This window comes from Panicum virgatum, chromosome 3N (genome assembly GCF_016808335.1).
Source record: "Panicum virgatum strain AP13 chromosome 3N, P.virgatum_v5, whole genome shotgun sequence".
NCBI classification, from domain to species: Eukaryota; Viridiplantae; Streptophyta; class Magnoliopsida; order Poales; family Poaceae; genus Panicum; species Panicum virgatum.
The window spans coordinates 8,080,338-8,097,526 of record NC_053147.1 but is presented as its reverse complement, the minus strand read 5'-3'; positions in this window follow the sequence as shown (position 1 = coordinate 8,097,526).

Below are 17,189 nucleotides of genomic sequence, written 5' to 3'. Positions count from 1 at the left end.
CAGACCGGTGCCAGGGACCGGTCACACCGGTTGGCCTGCAGCACCCCCTGTACATGATCTCATCCGACGGCCGAGGTTCTTTCTTCGAAACGAAGTCTTCTCCGTGATGCCGCCGTCTTGATGAAGATCCAGTCCGCGGTTTTGGAAGGTCCGCAAAACCCGGGTAGATGGCCGGTTTTGAGAAAACCGCCAAAACCTCACACGCGGGAAGATTCCCGCCTCCACGCCGTGGCCCTAGACGCCGTTCCCGCCTCGGCCTTCTGACGGCCCTAGACGCCGCCCGCCGCCCATCACCTCCTCGCCCGCAGCAAGGCCCTAGACGCCGTCGACGCCCGTCGCCTCCGTCAGTCCCGAGACCGACGCCCGTGCCTCCACGACTCGGCGTCTTCAACCGCCGTCCGCCTCCTTGGTTTTGTGGCGCAAACCAAGAAACCCGCCTTCCGTCGCCGCTTGCGCCCTCGATCCAGGAGTGGACGCCATAGCTGCCGCCCGGTCCGAGCTCCGGTCCCGGCTGCCCTTCACCGCCGTCCACCGCACGGTCCATCGGCCACATCACCTCCACGGCAGCTCCCCGTTGACACTCGACACCCGTGTACCTGCAATCCAAAGACCAAGCGCACGATCACACCGCACGGTTGACAATTCACTCATCACAAGCAGGATAGAGTACTCAACATTCCTCAATCTCCCCCTTGATTAGTGCATTGTCAACACACCACCTGAAACCAGAGAAGTGATAAAAAGAGAAGCAAGAAAGTGAAGAACTCAAGCAAGTGACACAAAGCTCAGAAAAGCAGAAACAGTCACTTACCCAAGCAGAGATCGATCCCCTAAGACAAGGGCAACGGCTCGACGCAATCGATCAAAAGCCACAACATGACTCCTCAAAGACAGAGGTAACGCTCGACGCAGTCATGCAAGAAGCAGAGGGAAAACGAGGAAAACCCGGAGCCAAGAACAAAGCAGAAACTCCTCAAGCAAAGCTTTTCCCTCTCACAAGTGCAACTCTCCCAAAATGATGCACTCTCAAAGCTCTGTGCACAACAAGTTTTTTAAAAAAAATCAAACAAGTCTCCCCCTTGTTCGATCACTTCTCTCAAAATTCTCCCCTTTGTTGGCACATGCACACATCAAGTCTAACAAGACCCAAAACTCCCCCTGAAGCTGAAACTCCCCCTGAACAGATGCTATGCAATGAATGCAATGCAGGAGGTGTAAGTGAAAGCATTCAGGGATACAAAGATATGAGCAAAATCTAGTCTCAAGCACGTGTGCATCCATAAACTAGACCTGCATTTAGCTCAACAGGGTATATCGAATCAATCTAGAGCTAGGTAAGTTCAGTTTAGGAGAAATAAAAGCATCACCCATAATCTAGCACTAATAAGTAGGGAATGGAAAGCAGTGCTACTCAAACTCATACAGGTGAGCCAAACCAGCCAAAACATGTTGCGAACATTCATTTTTCAATCAAATTTATATCAAGCAATTCTTAATGCCAGGGGTTGAAAGCTTGTCATGCTTTACTTAGCAACGAGGCCAAGCCTATGCCAAAAGACAATCAGAAGCTTAAAGCACTCGTTTCAGTCATGCACAGCCTTGCCCGGGTTCTCACAAGTGCAAAGTGAGCCATCCCGAAAGCTCGATCAGTGCGACAAGCAATCCCACCTGGATCTTTTCAATCCAATTCAAGAACAGATCAAGCAATTTTATCAGATTTAGATCATTTCAAGTGTGAATTGCTGAACAGAAGGCTATACTAGCATGAATAAGATAGCAAAGCACATCAACACGCCCTAACATGCTAGTAGCCAAGACAGGGTGATCATGTTTTCAGATTTTGAAATCAAAATAGCTTAACTCAGATGATGTCATATACACAATGGAGCAAGCTATACATGATCAAGTTTATCAACTCACACTAGCAGGCACTAGAAGATCATAGCAATGTATACAAGAATGCTAGTGCAAGTGAGACAATGCAAAATGCAACCAAGTACAATGCATATGCACAATGCAACTACCAAACCTAGAAAACAAAAAGAAGAGCAAACAAGACCTACAAAGCTAACCAAAGAAAAGTCAGCAATCAAAAGGGGTAACACACCCCAAGCTCCCCTCGCAAGCGAGCAAAGGTGTCCTGCTCTAGCGGTTTGGTGAGGATATCTGCAGTTTGCCTCTCTGAAGAGACATGGATCAAGTCTATGTGTCCTCTCTCATGGTTGTCTCGTAGGAAATGGAATCGGATGTCTATATGCTTGGTTCTGGAGTGTAGGACATGGTTCTTTGCAATGCTAATGGCTGACATGTTGTCTACAAAGATGGGAACCCTACCAAAACTCAAGCCATAATCCTGCAAGGTTTGTTTCATCCAAAGCATCTGGGAGCAGCAGCTAGCAGCGGCAACATACTCAGCTTCTGTGGAAGAAAGCGCTACGCTAGCCTACTTGCGAGAGGACCAAGACACCAAAGATGTACCGAAAAATTGACAAGTGCCGGATGTCGACTTGCGATCCAACCGACACCCACCGAAATCGGCATCAGAAAAGCCCACCAAAACCAGAGAAGAATCCGCAGAATACCAAAGACCAAATTCAGGGGTGAATTTCAGATACCTGAAGATGCGTTTCACCACCTGCCTGTGGGAGGTGCGCGGAGAAGCCTGGTAGCGCGCACAAAGGCAGACGCCGAACTAGATGTCCGGTCGCGTCACCGTCAGGTACAGGAGGGAGCCGATCATGCTCCTGTACTCCTTCTGGTCCACCGCCTCGCCGTCCAAGTCCTCATCAAGCGCCGTAGATGTACTGATCGGAGTCGGCTGAGGAGACAAGTCGCTCATGTCGAACTTCCGCAGCAAGTCTCTAGTGTACTTGGCTTGATGGACAAAAGTGCCCTGAGGAGTCTGCTTGATTTGCAGCCCGAGGAAGAACTGCAGCTCACCCATCATGCTCATCTCGAACTCCCTGGACATCTTGGACCTGGTGACTCGCTCGTTGAGATCACCTAGCATCTGTTGAGGTGGATGGCGACGCTGGATGTGTCGCGGTGCTTCCCGTGTCGAAGTCGCCTCCTCCTCAACCAAAGCTGGTGTCTCCTCATGTGCAGCTGGTGTAGCCTGAGTCACCTCCTCGAACAGCCCCCGGGAAGTAGACGTAGTCGGGTCGGGGCCGTCGTCATCGTCCGAGCTCATAGCAGAGATAGCTGGGTCCACAGCACGTGTGGTAGCCTCAGCCTCGCCATCTGCAGCTTCTTCCTCCTCATCTTCAAAGATGGAGGTGCCGAGCTCATCATCTCCTGCAACTTCAAAGACAGAAGAATTGCACGGTGCAGTCTCGTCGAAAGTGACTTCACAAGTCTCTCTGACGATGTTAGTATCAATAATCAGCACACGGTACGCTCTAGAGTGAGAAGCATAACCGAGAAAAACACCGTCAGACGAGCGAGACTCAAACTTATCAAGATTTCCATCTTTCAGCACAAAGCACCGGCAACCGAAAACTCTGAGATGGTCAACACGGGGCTGGCGTCCAAACCGCAACTCATAAGAAGTCCTGTGCATGAAATCACGCAAGAAAATGCGGTTGGACACGTAACAAGCGGTGTTAACCGCCTCAGCCCAGTATTTGCGAGGAGTCCTATGCTCATCGAGCATCGTCCTCGCCATCTCAACCAGCGTCCGATTCTTCCGCTCTACAACTCCATTCTGCTGTGGAGTGTAGGGAGAAGAATACTAGTGTTCAAGCCCTTGATCAATGCAAAAGGCGTCAAAACGAGCATTTTTGAATTCTGTGCCATTGTCACTGCGAATCGCTCGCATGGCCTGTGGTAGCTCGTTTTTCAACCTCAAGATCAAGTCTCGAACAAACTCAAAAGCCTCATCCTTGGTTCTCATGAAAAAGACCCAAGAATAGCGAGAAAAGTCGTCCACAATCACAAGCACGTACCACTTCCCACCAACAGACATCACCCTAGAAGGACCAACTGTGTCCATGTGTAACAACTCTCCAGGGTGAGCGGTCATCACCTGATTAACAGGAGGATGAGAAGCGGCAATCATTTTACCGTGACGACACGGATGGCAAACAAGGTTCTTCTCAAACTTCAATTTGGGCAATCCTCGGATCAGGCCAAGTGAGCTCAGTCTCGACAACAAATCGAAGCTCAAATGTCCTAGTCTCCTATGCCACTTCCACAAATCAGAAGAAGGACCAGCCATCAAGCAATGAGAAGGGCCAAAAGGAGTTCCAGAGAAGTCAACCACGAAAACTCGATCGCGAGGTGTAATCCGGCAAACCAAATCTCCCCTGGAATCCAAAACACGCGAACAGCCCTCCTTAAAACGAACCTCAAACCCCTCATCAAGAAGTTGCGAAACAGAAAGCAAATTGAAGCCAAGATTCGAAACCAAAGCAACTTCTCTCAGGGTAAAGCGATCAGAAACTCGAACAGCGCCAAGTCCACATACCTTTCCTCTTCCATTATCCCCGAACACAATGTACTCCTTTGAGCGCATCGGGGTGAGGCTGGAGAACCATTTGTCATTTCCGGTCATGTGGCGCGAACAACCGGAGTCCATGATCCACCTGTTCTCCAAGCCTCCGACCTGCACATCAGTAGTGAGACAAGGGGTGAGCAAATGTCTCAACACTGGGGTTAGCAAAGTGAGAAGCAAACCTGTGTCAAGTCATTTGCTCTACAGAAGGGTTAGCAAAACCAGACAAAGCGTATCCCCTGTCCCGTCTACCGCGTGACTAACGAACACCACCGCGAGGAAAGCGTGGTGCCTCGAAACCTCCTCCAAAGCCTCGGTCCCGTGGTCCATAGCCGTACTGAAAACGACTAGGAGCACGACCGGCAAAGCGACCACCCGCTGGAGCACGGTAACCACCACCGTCTCCCTGACCTCCACCTACACGGCGCGCCCTAGCATCTCACCTATCACCACGCCGAGAAGGACCATGCACTCGAGCAGAGTACTTGTCCGCGTTCCGTCTCTCCTGCTCTCTCCTCACAGCCCGCTTCCTCCTGAAGCAAAACTCCTCTAGGTGACCTTCCCTGTCACAGAACTCGCAGTGGTACCTCACCTCACGCTTGGGAGGTGGAGGCCTAGCCTGCGGACGGGGAGGAGCAGCCCTCTTCTTCTGGGCAACCTAGGCTGTGGCAGCAGGGAGCGTGTCGAGGGGATTCCTCAGCTCATTGGGCTTGGGAACCCAAACCTGCTTCTGCGGAGGTGCTTTCGCTGGTTCTTTAAGCACACCATCCGCGGGGTCAACAAGCGAAGGCTGCGTGCTCGTGCTAGCAGTGTTTCTAGCAGCCTTGCTAATCTTACCGTACAACCTGTCAAAGTCTGACTTCGTGTACGTGTAACCGACCCCAAACCCATCACCACGCTTGAACTGTTTGATCATCATGCCCAACTGCGGCTCACTAGGAGAAACCCAACTCAGAATCGCCCTAAGATAGGTATTCTCATTCTCCAGGTTGGTTTTCTCTACCGCAAGATTATCCAAATCAGAAATCAAACCAGGGCAAACAGAGCAGTCAATAGGTGGGCTAGACTCTATGACCTTAGTCTTTCCAAAAGACTTGATCAAAGTGTTCTTCTCCTCTAGCTCCAACCTAAGCGTGGGACAAAGCTTACAAGCACCAAGTAAAATTGGTCTAGACTTCATCTCCTCTAGCTCGCACACAACAGTAGCAAACTTGGACTGCAAAGAAGCTAGATCAGACTTGAAGATAGGACACTCCTCACATTCAAGCACATCACTAACAATAGGAGCATCCTTAACCAGTTCTAGTTTATGCTTGGCCTTAGCGAGCTCATGAGACACGTCAGCAAGCGAAATCTTAGCAACATCTAAGTTCGCGATGTTCTCATCATGCTTGGCACGGAGAGCAACAAGATCGTTCATGTGAGATATGCAGCCAGCGCACTCATCCTCACTAGACTTCTCCCTAGCACAAGCCAGCTCAGCCCTAAGCTTTCTACGCTCTCTAGCTGCTTCCTTAAGCAGCCTCTTCTGGTTGTCGAGAGCAACGTACAACTCCCTAACCTCTGTATCAAGCAGGTCGATCGTGGAGTTTACCTCTGAATCTCTCTCGGATCCAGGAGAAGAGCCGGAGTGCATCGGTGTAGCGTGTCCACCCGAAGACGCACGAGCACCATTGGCTTCGCCCGCCATGGTACAGAAGCTCTTGCGCCGACCAGCCACCAAGCAAAGGCCGATGAAGCCGGTGGTTTCGTTGTCCCGCTTCTTCTTCTTCTTGTCATCGTCGTCGGAACTCGGTGAAGAAGAGCGGTCGGTGTCGGAGCTCTTGTCGAGGTCGCTGAGCTGCGCCAGGAAGGCCTTCTCCCGCTTCTTGGCCTTGTACTGGAAGCGCTTCTTGAGCGACTCCTTGTCGAAGTGTCCTCCCCGGTCACGACTGCGGTGCTTGTGGCACCAACGCTCCTTGTTGGAGCCTCCCTCGTCGCGGTCGCGGTGGCGGTAGTAGTCGAAGGAGTTGTTCTGGCCACCGCCGGACTTCTTGGGGCAATCGGTGATGAAGTGGTTCAGATCACCGCAGTTGTAGCACCCGGGGTTCTTCTTCCTCTGCCTGTTGTGGTAGACGCTCTGGAACTTGCTGATGAGAAGGCACAAGTCGTCGTCGCCCAGCGTCTCCAGCTGCTCATCTGAAACAGAAGGCAAAGAGGCAAGAGAAAAGCCAAGAGCAGAGTTAGCGTTAGATCTCGATCCACCTGGGCCAGTCACAAGAGCGACGCTCTTGGAAGGAGGGGCACCATTGAGCTTGGCTCGTGTCTGGTTATCCACCTCCGTGGCCTTGACTTTCTGAAAAGCTCGTTCACGGTCAGAGTCTCATAGCCTGCAGACTCAATGATCGTGTTCACCTTGAGATCCCACACAGAGCAGTCAAGTGCGTAGAGCAACTTGAGAGCCTTCTCGTGCTCTGTGTACTCAAGGGCACTAGCAGATCTGTTCGCATTGACCTTGTTCACAATCGACTGAAAACGACTGAACATCAGGTCAATGCTCTCACCCGGCTCCTGTGTGAAGTTCTCGTACTCACGCCGGTGAGTCTCGAACAGTCTGGCCTTCACCTGAGGTGTACCCTCGTGGTAGTTCTCAAGGCACGTCCAAATTTTTTGGGCTTCCTGAAAACCCTGGACGCGTGAGAACTCCGCACGAGAAACGCCAGCGAACAAGGCATTGACGGCCTTGGCGTTAGCCTCGTGCTGGGTCACCTGAAGAGGCGTGGTCCGAACAGCCAGCACCTCGTAAAGCTGGTTTGTGGTAATCTCCCAGACATCGGTTCCCATGCTCTGCAGGAAGGCTCTCATGCGAACCTTCCAGTAGGCATAATCCTCGCCGGAAAACACCGGGATCTTACCAAAACTCGCCATGGTCGCCGAGTGGTTTTCGAACCGGTTAAGGTACTGAAAACCTCAACCAAGCTCTGATACCAATTGTGGGACCGAAGCCGGCGACCAGAGGGGGGTGAATGGGAGCCGATCAAAATTTCTTCGAAATTCGAATTGTCGGCCTATCTCCCAAAATCGCCCAAAGCCTCAAGCGTTCTGACCAAAGTTTGGAGTAGCTATTAAAAAGCTAAACCAACACATCAGGCCTTGAACGAGCAAGCGAACCCACGAAGCAAATCGGAAGCAAAACCGAAAAACTGCAGAACTGATCTGCCTGGACCGGTCTGACCGGTGCGCTGGACCGGTCTGACCGGTCGTGCCTACCGGTCTGACCGGTAGCACCCAGAAAACCCCCGAGAAATTGGATTCAAACGGTGAATCCCGAGCAAACGACCACGAAAACCGATGAAACTTGGGGGATTGCTTCGCCCCTACCCCGTGAACATATCTCCAAAAGATCTCGTCCTAAAGATCAACGAATTGTGAGAATTATGGAGGAGATCAAAAGGGATTGGGGTTTTCTCAAGAACTCAAGAAATCGAATTCGAACACGCCAGTGATTCCAGAGGGTTTAGGACAGAGTTAGAAGCACGGGAATCACAGCAAAGAACTTGTAGCCTCCTCTCAATCAAGTGTGCCAAAAACGAAATCGAAAATCCATTGCACAAGGCACAAAACCAGGGGATTGAATCGAATCAAAAGCCCAGAGGGCACGAGGGGGATAGGGCCTCCTTTCCTAATCAAATCCCTTACAAGGTTTCAACAATCCATGGACAAAATCAAATCAAACGAGAGAAACAGAGGGAGGGAGACGCAGGGGCGGCGGCCTGGAGAAACAGAGAGTCCACGAACAGATTACAAAAGCCACCCTTGACCTAACACAAGTGAAGGGGTATTTATACCCGCGGGACCGGTCAGACCGGTACGCTGGACCGGTCAGACCGGTTGGTTAGACCGGTCAGACCGGTGCCAGGGACCGGTCAGACCGGTTGGCCTGCAGCACCCCCTGTACATGATCTCATCCGACGGCCGAGGTTCTTTCTTCGAAACTAAGTCTTCTCCGTGATGCCGCCGTCTTGATGAAGATCCAGTCCGCGGTTTTGGAGGGTCCGCAAAACCCGGGTAGATGGCCGGTTTTGAGAAAACCGCCAAAACCTCACACGCGGGAAGATTCCCGCCTCCACGCCGTGGCCCTAGACGCCGTTCCCGCCTCGGCCTTCTGACGGCCCTAGACGCCGCCCGACGCCCGTCACCTCCTCGCCCGCAGCAAGGCCCTAGACGCCGTCGACGCCCGTCGCCTCCGTCAGTCCCGAGACCGACGCCCGTGCCTCCACGACTCGGCGTCTTCAACCGTCGTCCACCTCCTTGGTTTTGTGTCGCAAACCAAGAAACCCGCCTTCCGTCGCCACTTGTGCCCTCGATCCAGGAGTGGACGCCATAGCTGCCGCCCGGTCCGAGCTCCGGTCCCGGCTGCCCTTCACCGCCGTCCACCGCACGGTCCATCGGCCACAGCACCTCCACGGCAGCTCCCGTCGACACTCGACGCCCATGTACCTGCAATCCAAAGACCAAGCGCACGATCACACCGCACGGTTGACAATTCACTCATCACAAGCAGGATAGAGTACTCAACATTACTCAAAGACTCTATGTCTGCCTTCACGCTTATCTCTAGATTGTACTCTTCCTTTTGGAGCTCGTCAAGCTTATGAAGCAGGCTGCCCATGACCCCGGTTGCAAGATCCACAGCTCTGTTGCCCATCTTGGTCCTCGGATCGCGCGAAATGATGTTTGGTGCTGCATGTAAACTAGGGCGCTCTGGTTGCTGCTCTTGCTCAGTACGTTGTCCTCGCGCATCTTTGTAGCTCATAGAATTATTAATGTCCTTGCAGACAGAATAATTAAGTACTTAATTAGATTAAATAAACTCATTTCAGCAGTGATGCAAAAGTTGGCTTATCTCACTATATAGAAGCTCACCATGGGGACTGCGTTTGCTTGCCAAGTTGCGCTGATGCCAGGTTTTTCCTCGCTGGAAGCAAATTCGACCATCTGTTTCCTTTTCTGGCAACGCATGTGTTGAAGAAGCTTCTGCACCAACGGCCGGCACGCCAACGGCCATTGCGTAGGCAACTGCCAGCGCGCACCCCCGTGCGCACGACGCGGTCGCTCGGCGCCCACGATCCGCACGCTCCCGTGCACTCCACGGCTCCCGCGCATCTCGCTCGCGTCCCGCGCGTTCCGCGCACGCCCGCACGCCTCGCTGCGCTCCGGGCTCCTGGAATATAGCAGAACCAGTTGTAATCCAAGTGTATATAACATGTACTCATGAGATGAATACAGCGGCTGGTTCTTCAATTTCTATTCTACATGGTATCAAAGGCCCCACGATCCTCCTTCCTCAACCCGTTCAGCACCATCTCCCCTGCTTCCTCTGTTTCTTCCGCTTCCTCCACTCCCATGGCTCACTCTCCAGCTCGCTCCTCTGCTTCCTCCGACGATGGCGACTTCGACGACGCTGCTCCTCCTCAACCAGCCGCGGCCTCCGTCATTCAGACGGTGAACATCCGCAACCACATCCCCGTCGTCCTCGACTACGCCACTGCCAACTACAGTCAGTGGCGCTGCTGCTTTGATTCGGTGCTTGGCAAGTTCGGGCTTGAGGACCATGTCCGCTCGCCGACACCGATCGCTCAGCGCAACGCCGAGTGGAGACAGATTGACAGCTGCCTTGTCAATTGGATCTACACCACCATTGCCACCAACGTCTTCGACCTCGTCCACAAGCCTCACATCACCGCCTTCTCCCTCTGGACCGACGTCGAGGGCCACTTCCGCGACAACGAGCTTGAGCGCGCTGTTCTCCTGGAAGCTGAGTTCCGCAGCGTGCAGCAGGGCGACCTCTCCATCCATGATTACTGCACCAAGCTCAAGCGCCTCGCCGATCAACTCCGGCATGTCGGCCACCCCGTCTCGGAGCCAAGCCAGGTCCTCAACCTCCTCCGTGGCCTCAGCCCCAAATATCGCCACCTCAAACCCGTCATCAAATCCAAATCCCCACCCCACACCTTCAGAAGCGCGATGTCTTACCTGCTCCTGGAGGAGGCCTCCGACTCCCACGACGCCAAGACGGACGCCGCGCAGGCCTTCCTCGCTCGCAACGGTGGCTCCTCTTCCACCGGTGCCTCCGCCGGATCTTCTGCTGCCTCTGGTGGTTCTCCCGCTGGCTCCGGCGGATCTACCGGCACCACCGGCGGATCTACCGGCGGATCCGGCGGCTCCCGCTTCAAGAACAAGAAGAAGGGCCGGGGCTCCGGCTCCTCCGGCGCTCCCAACTTCGGCGGCGGCGGCGGACAGCATTCTTCCACCAACTCCTCCGCTCCGTGGACCGCGGGTTATAACCCGTGGACTGGGCTCGTCCAGGCCTGGTCCATGCCTATACGGGCCCCCGGCTCAGGTGTCCTCGGCCCACGACCGCCGTTCCAGCCCCAGCAAGCGATGACGGCCTACCATCTCCCGCAGCTGCCTCCATCATCGCCGGGCGCCATCTGGAACAACCAGGCGCTGTACACGGCGCTCAACTCCGCCGGCGTTGCGACGCCGCCACCGAGTGCCTCTGAGTGGTTCCTAGACACGGGCGCCACGAACCACATGTCCTCCAGCGCTGGTAATCTCCACTCTTCCCGTCCCTTTTCTTCCTCCATCATCGTCGGAAACGGTGCTCGACTGTCTGTCACGCACGCAGCCGACACATCCATTCCCACATCCTCTCAGCCTCTTCACCTCCGCAACGTTCTTGTTTCTCCTTCTCTAGTCAAAAATCTTGTCTCGGTACGCCAATTAACTCGTGATAACAATATTTCTATTGAATTTGATCCCTTTGGTTTCTCCATCAAGGATCTGCACACCAGACAGGAGACTCTCCGCTGTAACAGCACCGGCGACCTCTACGCTCTGCCCCAACCCCAGTCCTTCACTGCATCTACGGCGCCGACGGTCGAGCTGTGGCATCAGCGGCTTGGTCATCCCGGCTCCCGTTCTCTTTCTCAGGTCTTAAATCCCTTTGATTTTAGCTGCAATAAGTCGGAGGAACACTCCTGTCAGTCATGTCGACTCGGCAAGCATGTTCGTCTAGCCTTTAGCTCCTCTGAATCCAAGACGTTTTTCCCTTTTCAACTTGTTCATTCGGATGTCTGGACGTCCCCTGTGCCTAGCAATTCAGGGTACAAATACTATGTTGTGTTCCTGGATGATTTCACTCATTATATATGGACATTTCCCATTCGTGCCAAGTCTGAAGTCTTTCCTATTATTCGCTCCTTTCATGCGTATATTCAGACTCAATTCCGTCTCCCTCTCGTTGCTCTGCAAACGGACAATGGCCATGAGTATGACTCCAACGCCCTCCGTGCTTACTTCCTCACTCACGGGATCTCGCTCCGCCTCTCTTGTCCGTACACGTCGCAGCAGAATGGCAAGGCCGAACGTGTCCTGCGCACGATTAACGATTGCTTGAGAACCTTGTTGATCCACAGCGGAGCTCCTCCGGCGTACTGGGCAGAGGCCCTCAACACGGCGACGTACCTGCTGAATCGCCGACCGTGCCGTGCCACCAATACCCTGACACCGCATGAACTGCTCCTCGGCGCCCCTCCACGCTACGACGAGCTGCGGGTGTTTGGTTGCCTCTGCTTCCCCAACCTCAGCGCCACGACGCCGCACAAGCTCAGCACACGCTCGACGGCATGCGTCTTCCTTGGCTACCCATCGGATCATCGTGGCTACCGCTGCCTGGACATCGCCTCGCGCCGCGTCATCACATCCCGTCATGTTGTGTTCGACGAGAGGTGCTTTCCCCTACGCGACCGCACCATGGCGCCATCGCACGCTCACTGTCCAGTGCCCGTCCCCGACGACGACGATCCCACTGCCCCGACACTGCGGCTTCAGCACCTGCATCGCCCACCAGCGCCGTCCGCGACGCCGTCCCGGTCCGCGCCAGCACCGGTACCATCCACGACGCATGCGACGCCCGCGCCTTCCACGACGCCTGTGCCGGCCGCAACGCCTGCACCGTCCACTACGCCCGCGCCATCCGCAACGTCCGCACCGTTCATGCCGCCAGCGTCGCCCTCCACGACTCCAGCAGTGCCGCCAGACCCGTCGCCGCCCTCGTCACCAAGCACCACCGATTCCGCGCCTCCTCAGCATGTGCACCACATGACGACGCGCGGCAAGGCCGGCGTGTTCAAGCCGAATCCGAAGTACGCCATGACGGCGACAACCCCGCCGCTGTCACCGATCCCGACCTCGGCTCGCGAAGCCCTGAAGGATCCCAACTGGCGCGCCGCCATGCAAGCGGAGTTTGACGCGCTGCTGGCCAATCGCACCTGGACTCTGGTGGACAAACCACCGCAGGCCCGCGTCATCACCGGCAAATGGGTCTTCCGCATCAAGCTCAACCCCGACGGCACGCTCAACCGGTACAAGGCCCGCTGGGTTGTACGTGGGTTTCATCAACGGCCCGGCATCGACTTCACCGAGACCTTTTCTCCCGTCGTCAAGCCGGCGACCATACGTACGGTGCTTGCGCTCATCGCCTCCCACGACTGGTCTGCACATCAGCTCGACGTCTCCAACGCGTTCTTGCACGGGAACATCGAGGAACAAGTCTACTGCCAGCAGCCCACCGGGTTTGCGGATTCGGCCAACCCCGACGCCGTGTGCTTGTTGTCACGATCCCTCTACGGTCTGCGCCAAGCTCCACGGGCGTGGTTCACTCGCTTCGTCGACTTCGTCCTCACGCTCGGCTTCGTCCAGTCCAAGGCGGATCCATCTTTGTTCGTGCTGAGACAGGACCGCGACACGGCCTATCTTCTGCTATACGTCGACGATATCATTCTCTCCACCTCGACACCGGCGCTACTCCAGGCCCTCATCGCACGCCTCAAGTCGGAGTTCGCGATCAAAGACATGGGTCCGCTTCGGTTCTTCCTCGGCATCGACGTCCAGCGCCGCGCGGATGGGTTTCACCTGTCTCAGGCTGCCTACGCGCGCGACGTCCTCGAGCGCGCCGGGATGGCCAACTGCAAGCTCGTGTCCACACCGGCCGACGCCAAGGCGAAAGCATCCAGCTCCGACGGCAAACCGTTCTCCGATGCTTCGTGGTACCGTAGCATGGCGGGCGCTCTCCAGTACCTCACGCTAACACGGCCCGACATTGCGTACGCCGTCCAGCAAGTGTGCCTGCACATGCACGCCCCGCGGGACTGCCATGCCGCCATGCTGAAACGTGTTCTACGGTATCTCAAGGGCACCGTCGAGTTCGGCCTCCATCTGCATGCCGCCACCTCGCCGACGCTAATCGCCTACACCGATGCCGACTGGGCGGGATGCCCGGACACCAGGCGCTCCACATCGGGGTTCTGCGTCTACCTCGGTGACGCGCTTGTGTCATGGTCGTCCAAGCGCCAGAACACCGTCTCGCGTTCAAGTGCGGAGGCGGAGTATCGCGGGATTGCCAATGCTGTCGCCGAGTGTTCATGGCTCCGGCACCTCCTCGACGAGCTCCATCATGGCGTGAAGCAAGCCACCATTGTCTACTGCGACAATGTCTCCTCGGTCTACATGTCCAAGAATCCAGTACATCACCGGCGCACCAAGCATATCGAGCTCGATATCCACTTCGTCAGGGAAAAAGTGGCCGTCGGCGAGCTCCGGGTGCTTCACGTTCCGAGTGACAAGCAGTTCGCGGACATTTTCACGAAGGGACTCCCGTCGGCTCTCCATGATGATTTCCGGTCCAGCCTCTGCGTCGGCCATGTCCACCGCTGAGACTGAGGGGGGGTGTTGAAGAAGCTTCTGCACCAACGGCCGGCACGCCAACGGCCATTGCGTAGGCAACTGCCAGCGCGCACCCCCGTGCGCACGACGCGGTCGCTCGGCGCCCACGATCCGCACGCTCCCGTGCACTCCACGGCTCCCGCGCATCTCGCTCGCGTCCCGCGCGTTCCGCGCACGCCCGCACGCCTCGCTGCGCTCCGGGCTCCTGGAATATAGCAGAACCAGTTGTAATCCAAGTGTATATAACATGTACTCATGAGATGAATACAGCGGCTGGTTCTTCAATTTCTATTCTACAGCATGCATACACACATTTGTAAAAAAACAAAAAAAACAGAAGACAACGCATGTACAACAGTCAAATTGGTCATTGTGGTTCATCAAAAAAAGGGGCTCACCTTGGTGTCTTCTCGACTCTTGGGATTTCTGTTGGGTTTATCAGGCTCATATACAACTGCCAAATTCACCTCATCAACAATTCCGGCCTCTTCTTGAAACATGTGTTCAGTGATATCCTCGGCCGCGAGACCTTCCTTCACTTTTGTGCTCTGTACGATGATCTCATCCGGACGTTGCGGTGCATTCTCCTGTGCTCGCAGTGTTATCTTGACACTGCGCATGGATCCTGGTGACACAATGCCTTTGTCTGGCTGTGTGTACAGCAGCAAGCTTGACGTTTGGATGTTAAAGGCTAAGTAGTCGTGCTTTGTCTCGTTGGTTAGCCTAACCAGGGCTGTTATCTGCTTGTTAAGCTCAAAATGAAAACGTAGCTCGAGGGGCTCAATTCCAAGCATGTCATCCTCCGAATAAAGGCTTATCTGCGAAAAAAGAGAGATAAAGGCATTGTCACAAAGGATACATGCTCCTTCCTGCCAAAGTTTGAGTAGACAAATGATGATGAATGCGGTTTCTTTTAGTGAAGGTTTACAGGTAGCATTACTAGTCCATTAACTCGTGCACCCGTATATGGGCTAGAATTTTTTAAGTATTAAAATTAAAATTTCTTGGATAACTTTAGTACTTTTTTTTGCGAATAACTTTAGTACTTACAACTAATTAGAATTGCTTTTCTTTTTGCTCCCTCACTATTCATTTTCTAGGATAAAATATAGACACTCTGTAATCTCTATCCGGTTTTTAGAAATATGGATTTTAACTTTTCGACTGCATTCTTAATTACTATAATGGCATAATAGTCATGTCTGCCTACACCATCACACTCAATATGTTGAATTTTCTTATCAAAAAGTTATGTGTGTGGTATTCTATTTCTTATTAAAAATAGACGAAACTATCATTATTGTAGGTGTCAAAATGTATAAATTTATCTAAAATAACAGCTCACATAATTTATTATCATAGAGTATTGATATAATTTAAAATGTTTTTTAGTGGTCGATACCTCATTCATAAAGGAAATTGTTTTTATGATTTCTAAACCATAGAAATATATATATGCATGTATACTTGGCTTACGTGGTATGGTGACGCAGAGCACATATTTTTAATTTGAGTTACTTTTTTATATATTAATAGTGGTAGAAGCTGGCAATTTAGAAAATATATTAGCATACATTTTGGGCAAATTTAAGGGTTTCATTTATATTATTTATCATAATTAATGACACATGTGGGTAACTTATATGAAAATTTAGAGTGCTACTAGAAAAATGTTGTGCCGCTGGCGCTCCCCAGAGGCCCGTCATGGACGTCATGGACGGACAACGACAGAGCCAGGGTGGGCTAGCAGGGCACCTCCAACACTGCAAAAAAAATTTGAGACCCCTTCATGACTTCATCTATTAAGCAGGCACTGAGGTAGGAACGCCGCCGCTCGTCTGAGCCGTCGCCGTCGCGGCCATGGCAATCGGCTTGCCTTTGCTGCTGACGAGCGGAATCACGAGCCTCGGCGCCAACAACACCGGATAGGAGCGATGCGTGGCGGTGGAATGGATTTTGCTGCCCCCCTGGAATATTTGCTAGCTCCGCCACTGCAGACGTATATATCCATGCTTATAAAGTTTTGTTGCGGGTCGGTCAAATTTGATTTGGATTGTTGAATGTATGTGTGTGATGTGTGGACCATTGAAATATATCTATGCAGTGTGATACACATTAAGGGGGTTGGTTTAGCAAAAGTCTTGTGGTTTTTTGTGAATTTGATGTTATTGGTTTCGCCAAAGTCAAGGGGCACTACTACAAAAAAAATATTAACTATGACTTTTAAAAATGGCCTCGGTTAATGCCTGCGATTAATATAGGCGGTCATTTTTTATTAACTGAGGCGGTTATAAAAAACCGCCTTGCAAAATCTATTTTTGAAGGCGGGCATTATAAGAGGTCTGCCTCCAAAAATGGCATTTTGGAGGCGGTTATTTATAAGAAGTCCGCCTCGGTTAAAAGGGCCAAGCCAAGAAAAGCCCAACTCGGCCTGATAGATGGCTCCAGATATATATACTGCACTTAGGTTTTCATCTCATGCACCCCTCTCCTCCCCTCCCTCTCTCCCACGGCCCGGCGGCCTGCCTGCCTCCCCCCCCCCCCCCCCCGCCTCATCACCTCCAGGCTCCGCCCACTGACGCCACCCCACCTCCGACCCCCGACGCCAGCCGCGCCCCCTCCCTCCGCGACGCCCCTGCTTCGGCTGTGGGAGGGTGGATCCGGCGGCGCCGGGATCAATCCGGGGAGCAGGGGGTGGATCCGGTGGTGCGGGGAGCAGATCCGGCAGCACACGTGGCACATCCGGCGATGGTGCGGCGGCGGCAACCTCCCTCCCGGTGGCCCCTTCCCCAACCTTCCCGGCGGCGCCCTCCCTGTCTCCCTCCCTCCCTCCGGCGCGTGGTGGTGGAGGCACGGCGGAGGGCGTAGGCGTAGCACGACGGTGGCGCGGCCGAGGACGGGCAGCAGTGTCGCGGCGGCAAGCGCTGCG